General features: G+C 44.4%; 1 long non-coding RNA gene across 2 annotated transcripts in view; it reads right to left on the reverse strand.

Annotated features, from left to right (window-relative positions):
* Window positions 1–391: 391 nt before the first annotated feature.
* Window positions 392–12,514, reverse strand: part of LOC103008781 (uncharacterized) — a 28,923-nt gene continuing 16,800 nt past the window's right edge. Inside the window, exons 3-6 of one of the 2 annotated variants that reach the window (XR_003622161.2) lie at window positions 4,986–6,611; window positions 3,273–3,391; window positions 1,742–1,851; window positions 392–1,212 (exon numbers count right to left, since the gene is read on the reverse strand). This is a non-coding gene — a long non-coding RNA (uncharacterized LOC103008781). Of the gene's footprint in view, window positions 1,852–3,272; window positions 3,392–4,985; window positions 6,612–12,514 lie in introns of both variants that reach the window. The other variant, XR_449855.2, reaches the window with a different exon arrangement.

A 12,514-nucleotide genomic window follows, 5' to 3' on the forward strand; every position in this document is an offset into this window, starting at 1 on the left:
TTTGACCTCAGATTTTCACAAATGTATTATTTTTTAAAATTAATTTTGTAAGTGAAATAGGGAGCATTTTCTTTTTTCTTTTTTTTAATTTTATTTATTTATTTTATTTATGGCTGTGTTGGGTCTTCATTTATGTGCGAGGGCTTTCTCTAGTTGAGGCAAGCGGGGGCCACTCTTCATCGCGGTGCGGGGACCGCTCTTCATCGCGGTGCGCGGGCCTTTCTCTATCGCGGCCCCTCCCGTCACGGGGCACAGGCTCCAGACGCGCAGGCTCAGTAGTTGTGGCTCACGGGCCCAGTTGCTCCGCGGCATGTGGGATCTTCCCAGACCAGGGCTCGAACCCGTGTCCCCTGCATTGGCAGGCAGATTCTCAACCACTGCGCCACCAGGGAAGCCCCCACAAATGTATTATTAATCCACTAGAAGTTTTGAGAATTTACTATGTGTTAAACAGGCAAAAACAAATCCAATATAAAGAGAGATGGTCCATTCCCATAGGGCTCCGTGTCTAGACTCTAACAGGAAATTCAGACAAGTAAACAATAATCCACTACAGTACATGATGCAAAAAAATCTCACGTTAGGTTCTCTAAAGGGACAGAGCAGGGGTGTCATGGGAGGCCTCCCAGTGACAGGGCCGGGGTCCCCAAGCAGGAAGACCCCACAGGCCCTGCAGGAAGGTCCCCAGGGGCCGCCAGCTCTAGTGTGGAACTGACACACGGGCAGAAATTCAGTTCTCAAAGGTTTCAGATGTCATGAGAAGGATTTTAGAATTTGCCCGGTTGCAAGCCATTGAAGAATTTTAGGCAGAAGAATCACATGCTCAGGATGAGTTTTAGAAAGCTCGTTTTTCCCGCTAGCATTGCAGCAAATGTCCTGGGGTGGGTGGAATCTGAGTGTGGAGACCAGCCTGGAGGCTATGGGGATTCATATCCAGACAGGAGACAGCAGGAAGAAAAGGGTGGGTGGGTTTAGGATAACGGGTGGGGATGAGTCACAGCCAGGATGCCAGCCATGGGGAAGGGGACCGTGCTCACGACACCGAGTGGGCTGGATTTCCATCCCCATCTCGAGCTGTGAGCATCCAAAGCCACAAAGACACTGATGGTACCGTTTTCCCGAAGGACGGACAGTGAACTCCATGGGTGAGAGGTAACGAGATCGAGCTCTTCCAGAGGAAAGAAGATGAAGCAGCAGGAAAACAGCGGAAACCTAATCATCAAATAGGATTGATGGATCAGCCATCTGGAGAAGCATTTTAGGAAAACAGAACCCAAAAATGCTAACGGACAGGGGCAAGCTTCAATTCTTAAATTAGGGCTAGAAAACAGCGAAGGCAGATAAAACGTTGAGACCTGCTAAATAGGCCTCCTGCTGGTGGGAGTGGCGGTGGGAGGGGACGGGACAGACCACCAAGGTCAAGGGCACCCCAGTAAGGAGACAGGCCCACAGCAGGGGGCGCTTGCCCCTCCTGGGGACTGTCCTGGGCTCCCCAAGTGCAGGGTCAGCCCTGACCCGGCAGGATTCCCGCCTCTGGAAGATCTGTTACTCGCTGGGTTTTCTCTACAAGATTCTGAAACATCTGGCTGCTCCGAGGGCTGGGACAGCTTAAGGGGAACTGAACACATGTTAAACACTGAGAGACAGCCAAGTCCACTTCTAAGCACAGAGGTTTCTGGGCTGACATGAAATCTGTTGGCTTGACTTCAACTGTGGAAACTGTCAGACTCCAGATGTTCACCTTGAGACTTCCATTATCCAGGTATGATCTCTTTCTTCACTCCAAACTGGACAATTTCCAAATAATCCTTTCACTTAATACCGCATAGACTCAGCTTGAGAGATTCATTTCTAGAAGAAATTAACAATTCAACCACAGTTTTGCTGTAGTAGAATTCAAGAGAATCCTTCCCAAAGTTAACAGCAAACTCCACATTGTGGCGTAAGGGAAAGAGTCCCAACCTTCCAAGCAGCTTGAGCAGGGGAGAGTGTTATTAGGAATCCAAAGTATTTTAGATAATGGAATTACATTTGCAAATTGTCATTTGGATTTGGAAAATAGAACATCTATCCCAAAGATGCTCTGTGAATTATATGCATGATTTGCTCCCACTTTTTTATATATGAAGGTTGCTAGTACTGACATCAGCACCACAGAGCAGTTTACAGACTTTTGATCCTGTGCTTGGCAAAAACTTTTTTGGTCATCTTCATGCCGTGAATGTTAGTGATAATGGTAAAACTCCATCTGAATTAGTTGCCATCTGATTTTTATATTATTCATATACGCTCTAATTTTTAAGTTAAAAATAAAAAATATTTCATTTGATGCTGCTAGTTCAACATGATCAAACTTTTCCAAAACTTGGTGCTAAGTCATATGCTGACTTCATTTAAAATTTGATTCTATTTTAAGTACATTGAAAATTAGGCATATTTATTTCCTCTAGAAAAGAGCTCTCAATGTCAGAACACCTTTTAGTAGTGTGGACTCATTTATAATTTTGGAACAAGGTTAATTATGACTATCTCATGATAACATAGAAAATAGATTTTGCTCAGATTTTTTCTAGATCAAATATTTTGTTTCTCTGTAAGTTGCATTTCTGATTGTGATTTCTGAATTCCTATAAAATTTACTGATCTTCCTTTTTTATATTCTAGCTATTATTATTCCACCTCATTCTGACCTATTAGTTTTCATTCTCTCCCATTTTTTCTATAGAGTCAAACACTGCATGTCTAACATGTCTTTACATATTATACTATTTTTCAATAACAATAAAGTGTTTACTAAAAAGATGTTGGCATAGAATCAATACCGATCGACGGACATCTACGTTTCAATTTTCTTCCTGAAAATTCTAAGTTTAAATACTAGTCAACTCAGAGGAGCTGGCTATTGGAAAAGGACTTGCATTCTTTCAACAGAGCTGAAAAAGTAAAAGCCAGTCAAATGTCAGGGATATATTTAATGCTGAACGGACACACACATCACACACGTGCACGCATGCACCTGCACACACACTCCCATGCACACACACATGCATGCACACATGTGCAAACACACAGACGTGGGTCATCAGTTTCCGAAAAGCATGGTGTTAGACACTTTGAAACCCACGGTATTCGTCTTACATCCAGAGACACCAGAAGATCTGCACATTCATTATTCAGATCTGCACTAGCAATTCTGAACTGGTGCTATTTACATTGAATTTTGTTAACTCACTTTGATAATAGGATTAAGTAGTTGAATACTGTTTGCTCACCTCAGAGGCAAGGACGATTCACCATCCACGGCTGTTCCAACCTGAAAAACACACAGTGTTTCCAGGACCCAATGGCCCTGGCCGTGTATTTCTTAAAGACTGTGGAGATATCTATTCTCCTGTTCAAAACAGAAGAGACACATTTCAATATATAAATAATATAAAAAGAATATCTAATGAAAAACAACTATTTGATTTTAAGAGACTCTGGAGCTCATTCTGAAAAGCCCAGAAAGTCAGACGTGGCGACCATTCCAATGCAGTACTTTTCTCTCCATTTTCTCATCACCACTTGTGATAAACATAAACGCGTTGCTTTTCAAGGAAAATTTTCTTAGCTGTTTCTCACAAAATTAATATAGATTACTGTGTAACAATCCCAATGGAGCTTTTTTTTTTCCTCTGGTTGCGCTGCCTGGCACGTGGGATCTTAGCTCCCTGACCAGGGATCGAACCTGCAACCCCTGCAGTGGAAGCACGATTCTTAACCACTGGACCGCCAGGGAAGTCCCCCCAACGGAACTTTAAAGGAGACAAAATAAACAAGGTTGGGAAAGCACTGACTCTCTGGGTCTGAGATCAGAAAACTTGCCAGATAATTTATGAGTGTCTCGGTAGTTGAGATACTATCCTCCTTCACTCCAGGGCGGTCATACCTGCGGAATCCCAAAGCTACTTCTGTACATGTGACAGCAAGCCCCAGGGGGATGGGACATCTCTGACTTTATAGCCTCTGCCCTGCCTTGCAGTAGCTGGCATACAGTTCATACTCAGATATTTGCTGAATGACTTGATGGACCATTTCCAGCACTAATGTAAGTGCGAGAACTCAAAGACAAGAAAAGCCCGGACAATTAAAAAGACCGTGAACATTTTCTGTGCATCTCGCCTTCTCTTTAGGTTGAGCCTTGCTTGCGGTTACGGGTTAGGCTGAATATACGTGACCATAGTTCACCAACATGATCACACACAACTCTTCACCCCGCCAAGGGTGCACAGTGCTCAAAGGACCAAAGAGCTCAGTGGGCCTCAGATGCCAGCCCGTCATGCCAGAAGTCTGGGAACTTGGAGGTAACGGGCCCAGGTGTGATTCTGGGGGGTTAAAGGCTAGCGACGCCCGGCTCCAGCAGCTGAAGACACGGCACTGAGCTGTCTCCCTGCCCTGAGGCCCAACACGCAGGACCAGGTACGGGAGGACTTGGGAAATGCACAGGCAGGCGGGTGCCAGGGTGAGTCTGCAGCCGGACAGTCGATATTTCTGAGTCAGAAAATTACACCTGCGCCTCCTGCCAGGTGGGCCCCTAAAGCCACTTCTGGCTGGACCTTCTAGATTTGAGCTTTCTCCCTCCTGTCTGCACATGGCCTTTCTCAAGGACACCCCACTGCCTTCCTCTAGAGATCGGCCACCGGACTGTCCTGATTTCTCCAGGCCCCTTTCTCTCTGCTGCCTCAGGAAAGAGAAAGGCACTGGTATTTCGGCTTTTACTACTGTGTTACCAAAAGGCAATGAAATGTGGAAAGTGGTGAGCATGGGGGAAGTGTCAGAGGCTCGGGGAGCCCCCGAGAACGTCTGACGTGAGTTCTGTGTGCCCAGCGGGCTCTGAGCCCGGTCCTGTGTCAGCACATCTGCGCGACCACCCGGAGAAAGTCACGACTGGTCCCATTTTCAAAACCAGGAAACCACAGTCTGCAGAGTAGTTATTATGCCCTTACCCGTATCATGACGTAAAATGGCCCAGGCCTTACTTCTCGCTGCATTTTCTTTGACTCCCTTCTGAAAGGTCTGGAAGTTTCTCTACCAGGAAATGACTTCTTCTTTGATTCCTGGATCAAGTCTACTCTCATCAGCTGTTAAAATGGATAACTAATAAGAACCTGCTGTATAAAAAGATTAAAAAATAACAATAAATTAAAAAAAAAAGAACCAGAGCTCCTCAGAGCCCCCCGAGATGCATTTCTGTGGTTTCATTTTCTCTGCCATCACTGGGTAGAACTATTTTCCTTTGACATTTAGTAGCTACATCTCCACTGTCTTTCTCAATTCCAGAGCAATCTTCAGAAGCATCAGAGCAAGCTGATCTTCTGCACTTGCTGTAAGCAGCTATTTTAATCTTGCTGTATATTTGGACTCTTTGCTTTATTGCTCTTTGTCGTGGGGAATCAGGTTAGTGGGAGGAGAGGCCTTTAAACCAGAAGCTAATGTTCTTCAGTTTTGGAAAAAAAAAAAAAAAAGTTGCATTTAAAAAAAAAAATCTTTTTCTCTCTCCCACTCTTTCTCTCTTAATGAAATTCTTTTAAATACGTTGGAACACAAACACTATTCTTTTTATTTTCTAATTTTTCCTCTTTCGTTTTTCATTTTTTACCCTTTTATTATCATTTCTCCTGGTAGGTCTTCTCTACTCTATCTTCCAAATCTTCAGCCAAGGTTTTAATTTCAATTCTCACATATTCTATTGTACAGAGCTCTTTCTTTCTCCTTCTTTGTGCCTTGCGATATTTTTTTCTTGAATAAAATGTCATCTCTTATTACTCCAAGGGTTTTTTGTTTGGTTGGTTTTTTTTTTTTTATTTATTTTTATATTTATTTATGGCTGTGTTGGGTCTCCGTTTCTGTGCGAGGGCTTTCTCCAGTTGTGGCAAGCAGGGGCCACTCTTCATCGCGGTGCGTGGGCCTCTCACTGTCGCGGCCTCTCTTGTTGCGGAGCACAGGCTCTAGAGCGCAGGCTCAGTAGCTGTGGTGCACGGGCCTAGTTGCTCCGCGGCATGTGGGATCCTCCCAGACCAGGGCTCGAACCCGTGTCCCCTGCATCAGCAGGCAGACTCTCAACCACTGAGCCACCAGGGAAGTCCTCTCCAAGGGTTTTAAGCATAGTGTGTTTTTTTGTTTCATTCTAATATCTTTATTATCATTTTCCAACTGAGTTCATTTTTTTCCTATTTTGTTTCTTTTTCCTTCTTTAATCATTGAGTTTATGACTTACTGCTGGCGATTGTTGGCTGTTAATTCATAACTGAGAATAAGACACTAACCAATCTCTGGGAGCCGCCTCTCAGTGGGCAGGACTTGAAGACGAATCAGCCAGGGAGCTGGGGGCCTCTGGGCCCCTCGTCTCGGCATTTTCCCTGAGGCTGTCGGGTTTCTCCAGAGAAGAGTCCCCGTGTCCCAGCTGCAGGGGATGCCAGGCGCCAGTCGGGGGAGGACTGTGGCATCTTGCCATCCACCTGTGGAATTTCTCTCCGTTCTCCTGGTTTCTTCACCCTTTGCCAAGCCTGGTGAGCGTGGGTCCAGGGTGTTTTTCGTCCACTATCTTGAAGAATGGCTCAATGCAAACCGTTCTAGAAAACAAAAAAGGAAACATAATGACCTAACTCCTGAGAATAATTTAAAAGAGACCATGCAACAAACATCTCCACGTGAATCACAGTAAACTCTAATATCTCCCTTGAATTGAAGACCAGATTCCTAAGTACATTCTCTTCACCTAGAAATAAGGACACGGCTCATCTGTGACACAGGTGCTGTGCGGCCATGACCGTGTGGCCTTCCAATCCGGTTTTGTCCACACCGAAGTGAAGGAAAAGACTTAGAAAAGCCTAAGACCACAATCTTAGCCCATAGTCAATGTTCAGATACACAGATGCACACTTTAAGGAACAGTTGACTACTTCTTTGAAACATGCACTATGAACACTAAAATATCCCCAGGGTAGATTTTTCGGTAGGAACAGTTTGTTTTTTTAAAGAAATGTCTGTTAAAAGAAAAAGTGAGAGGTATATAAAAATGCCTTACTTTATAGAATGTTTTGTGATTTGAAAAGGTTTTATTTCCGCTTAAAAAAAAAAAACAAACTTGCTGTCACAGCAAGTCTGTATAAAAGGGTATCTTGTCGTCTTAGTATCATCGCTTTACAGATGAGAAAGTCAAGGCAGGTTGGGGGAGCTGGCAGACTGTCCCCAGTGACGGAGGGTCCATCATCCCTGATGATGGTGGATGGAGGACGGCCACTTGACATTGATTAAGATGATGCTGAGATTAAAATATTTTCCCTTTAATACAAATTTTCTTAAATGTGTTAGCTAGGATTCTCTGGTTATAAGCAACAGGAGCCCACTCTGTGCAACAGGGAAAAAGGGACTTCCTTCCAGGCCCTCAGGTGGTTTCCAGGATGGAAGACAAGCTGCAGAACCGGGCTTTGGGCTGATGGGAACCACGGGCAGCTCTGGAGACCTGGGGGCAAGGATGCTTGGGCACCTGGACATCTGGGGACGGAGTCTGGGATGGACGGATGGAGGGCATCTCGTTGTCCCATCAGGTCACCGCTGATGGCACAGGCTGGGGGACACGCTGGCTAGAGTCCTAGTGAGACCTAGGCAGTGTGGATGGAGTGGATGGGGGTGTCATGATCTGCGGAGGAACAGACACTGGGCAGGTGGAACGACATCGGTCCTCTCCTCCTGCTTCACAGCTCTGCCTACTCGTGCCGATAATGAATGCAAGGCGACCCAAGCGAATCTGTGCAAATTCCCAAAGCACCTCGTTCCTAACACGTGGGAAAATAAGGTTTAATAAATGTAGAGCTGGGTAAAATCCCAAAGAACTTGGCATCTCCAAGCCAACAGGAATAACTCTCTTATAATTGTTGCCGTTTTCTTCAAAAGAATATAGAGATCAGAGCTGAATAGAACATCAGGAGCTCTGTGATTAATGGCCTGAATTAGGTTTGATTTTGTATTTAACCAAATCTCCAATGACTGAGGACCTCTGAGTTATAAATTCTGAATTTCGAGGATGGAAGCCAGTTGGTTCATCCTGGAAATTATTCTGTACAAGTTAATCAAGGAAATAGAATTTGTGTTTTTGGTTTGTCTCCCTAATCAGAAGTCAAACTGACAATAGGTTATTACAAAAAATGACAAGATGAGATTTTCCCACCACTCTAGCTGTACTTCACAGCCCGCTAGAGTTTAATACTTGACGTGAATAGAGTAGATCATATATATTTTCATTGTAATCTCTGTCAATTCCTCTGTTTAATCTCTGCTTACATATTGTTTCATACATTCAATAAATATTTGAGAGTTTACCAGATGCCAGCGTCTGTGCTGGGCCTCCTGGGATGAAAAGACACAGGATGAACAGAACCTGAAAGAGGTCGTGGGCTGGCCGGTGAGGATGGAGGGCAATGCACCTGCAGACGGCCTCTTATCACTACAGCGGCCCCCGAGGCAACGCAACTGCCCCCAGGGCACGGAAGGAGCGGGGCACGCGGAGTCTGCAGGGCTGCAGTCCTGGCGTTAGCCCTCCGCCCCACGGCCTGTGCTGCACTCGTCACACCAGGGTCCTGAGAGGGGCTGGACACCCAGGCAGGGCACACGCTTCCACACGTGCTGTGAGAGGCCACACACTCGGCCACGGGGCTACAGAATAGCTGGCGACTCATCCCACCTGGAGAGGTGGCGACCGCTGATTGAGCTCGGAGAATATGTCACACTGTGACGAGCAAAGAACGGAAGAAAAGACATTTCACCCTGGGCTAAAAAGTTAGCCCAAAAAGCACAGAGACTTGAAATGCACAGAGTTTCCATGGGACGATACACGTGCAGGGGCTCTGCTGAAAGGACCTGAAATGATGCAGTTGACCAGCCGGGGCCAGTCTTCAAGGTCACAAGGGCGTCAGGATTAAGTCGTGTCCCCTGCTTGCTCGCTTGTTTCTCAAGCAGCATCGGGATCAGAGCCGTGCTTTATGAAAACGATATACCCGGCCACGTGGAGAACGGGGGAAGGGGAGAGGCAGGTGAGAAGAGGCGCAGAGAGAGGAGACACTGCAAATCTGGGACCCGAGACGGGCAGAGGGACCCTGGGTGGTCTGTCTGTCTCTGGGGCCTGAGGAAATGGGTGACGGTAAGGCCGTCCATTCCTGGACCATCGGGAACATGGCACAAGGAAAACACAAGTGCTCGTCCTAATTTTGCTTGGTCCACACACTCAGTGCTCTCAAAGTACTGATGACTGTGGCCGGATGTAGCCATTTGGCAGGAGCCAAACTGGTGTTTCCATTTTCCCAAAGTGGAACGTTTAGATACATAACCCTGGAAGGTCTGTGTATCTATATATAACTATATATCTACATAGTATAAACATGTATGTTAGAATTAATTCCTTTAATTCAGAATACAAAGTGAATGCATTCTCAATACTGACAGTAAAAAATATCAGTCAAGTACAAAATCTTACATAGTAATGATACAATTACACAAGAGTGATAACCAACAATAATGCACCTAATTTTACAATTTGTTTTCTTTTAATTCTAATTTAGAGATGTAACCTTATAGTTTTTAGAAATATATATATATATACACACACATATATATTACCGAATGGTATGTGTATATATACTTTTTTCAGAATCATATTTAATTCAGGGAAAATATAAGACAACCCAATATCTGACCTAAATCTTAGGATGGACCTTAATGAGAAAGGGATTCTGACAGGAAGATGGGGTCCCTCAGAACCAAGCCCTTCCAGGACGGTGTGAGGGCAGGGGGAGAAGACAGAGGACAGACAGAGCAGAAACCCAGGAAGAAAAGAGAAAATGACAAATATGAAAAAGATGCATTTTGGAAATATGTCTTTAGGCATCTGCCCTTTCAGAACTATTTTTACAAAATATGGTTTTCACTTTGTAAGCCATGTTTTATAAAATTATTCATATGCTGGATACCCCAAATCCGACTCCTGGATACTACATTGCAATGTGCAGTTGATGCCGGAAGATCACGTCGATGGGGCGAAAATATGATGGAAATGTTTAAACATCGCTGATGGTGCTTAAATTGGACTAACACACTCCATTCACTTGGCATCCAATAGAATTCTTCTCTTCCCACTTCCTGCCAACAAAATCTCATCCCTAAACCCATTAATCTCTAAGAAAAGGTCTGAGGGTGTCTTCTTAGGAAAGTATGTTGACCTCTGTTAAATATAGGTTATAGTTTCCTGTTATGTTTTTTACTGTGTTTTTGAATATGTTAAATATTTAATAATTACTTTTTTAAATGATAAATAGTATAAAGGAATACTTGTAGGAGCAGAATGATATAAACATTTTAGGGAAGTTGTCAGAAGAGGATTCTCATGTTGGTCTGTAACGTCCTACCCTTGGAGAGGCAGGATGGGCCAAGAGACGGTCTGTGACAGCACAGCTGGTACAAACCAAATTTCCCTAAATGCCCCTTCATTTCCAGAAAGGAGGGTGAGACTTAACTAAGTCTTGAGACTTCTAACTGCTGAGATGATTTTCTATTTGTTTGCTTGAATGTGTAGCACTGGGTATCCTGAGCGAGGAGCTTAAAGTTTTACTAAAATAAAGTAATGATTAGGCAAAATACACATTTCTTTTCTATTTCTACAGTATAAAATCAAGTGCCTTATTAAAGTAGTTTATTTTTTTCTTAAGTTCAAGCTAATACAATCAAGTGCATTAAAGATGCCAGAAACCCAAGTAAAATTATTAAAAGAGGATATGTTTTATTTTCAAAACTTTGGTTGAATTTTTTATAGGAATAAACATTAAATAAATTGTATGCAAAAATCAGGGTTACTATGTTTCAGGCTCTATCTGTCGTATTCATTAAGATACAACGCAAGATGCCTTGACAAATTGACCAGCAGAAAGAAGCAGTATTTGAAGCACTTTTATGAAAGATTAGTTCATAGCTTTGAGACTGTTTATTAAACATATAAAAGCACTCTATTGTAAAATAAATTGTCCGCCCAGCATCCCATGACGGTGCCCCCGAGCCCAAGCCCTGGGGCAGCTCCCCAGCTCCTAGGAGCACTTGCTGAAGCTCTCAGAAGCACAGCCCTGACGTCGGAGTCGCGTGGCACTCACGGACAGGCTGGGTGTCCTCCTGTGGAACCATTCACAGGACACCGACATCAGACAAAGCACTCTGCGACCATGACCCATGGGGACAGAAGCAAGACCACTCTGTCCGATAGAACACCAGCGGTTCAGGCACAAATGACCAAACATCCCCCTCTGCCGGCCAGGACAGGTAATGCGGCTCCTGCGAAGACCCCGGCTTCAGCCCTGCTTCGGTCCTAGAAATGGGGCAAGATGTAGCAAGACACCCAGTCGTAGAATCGCCCCTGCTCCCTGACAACATCAAGCCTCAGCAGAACCCTCTCGTTTGAACCTTCCTCCCAAATTACCTAACAGGAGCCCAAATCCCACAGTCGTTTCCTTCCAGCACCCTCTCCTGAGACGGCCACCCTTCCCCTTGGTGAGCCCCCTCCCTGGCTTCAACCGGCAATAACCAGCTTCCTCAGCTGGTGTGTTCCTGGTGTGTTCCGGCGGGCTTTGGCGGTTCCCCCAAATCCTGTGGCTTTTGCCTTCTGCTGTTAAAAACAAAAACTCACAAAACGGCTTCTAATCACTTTTTCGTCTAACTCAATAAATTTTTGTAAAGTTTTGAATTGAGTATTGTTGAAGGCGAAGAATACAGACATCACATTTAAAATCTCCACGGTCATCTGTTCAGAGCTGCTTTGCCAGGAGAAAGGGATTATTCCCAGCAGGAAGCTAGGTGGTCACAACACTGATTTTTTAACAAACCCAAAGTATGGGGGTTCTCACAAACTAGACCAGCTCACAGAGCTCCAAGGGGTGGTCTTGTCATTACAACGGGCAAACATCAGGAAGGCTGTTCAGAAAGCATGTCAGTGTTTGTCTAGAAAACCCAATATTGAAGATTATCGTTTATTTTGCTGGGATTTACTTTCTTTTTCTAACAACCAACAAGAGATACTGGTGATTATGAGGGAGCTTCTGTCTTTATCGTCACGTGTGCAAAGGTGCAGTGCTGTGTCTCTGCTCTGGTAAATATTCTGATCTCCGGGATGCGCTGCACTATTGTTAGGGCTCCTCAAGGTACGGCGCTGAGGCTCACTGTTACATTTACAAACCTATTTTTCAAAGTTTTCTTATTGATAATCTCAATTTTGTGTGGTTATCGTCAGATCTGATTTTTGTTGCTTTTTGGTTTTTTGCCTTGTCATGTGACTGATAAAGGGCTTGTTTTAGGGGTCAGAGTGACAGCTCCGCAGTTTTGTTATTTTTAGCTTGTATTTATTTCGGTGCTATTATCTCTTCAAGTCATGATGTCTTTGCAGGAATCTTTTTGGTGTCTTGTTCATTTTGTGGTGCTGGTTTAGTTAATACCAGATACC

The sequence above is a fragment of the Balaenoptera acutorostrata genome, chromosome 17 (genome assembly GCF_949987535.1).
Source record: "Balaenoptera acutorostrata chromosome 17, mBalAcu1.1, whole genome shotgun sequence".
Taxonomy (NCBI): Eukaryota; Metazoa; Chordata; class Mammalia; order Artiodactyla; family Balaenopteridae; genus Balaenoptera; species Balaenoptera acutorostrata.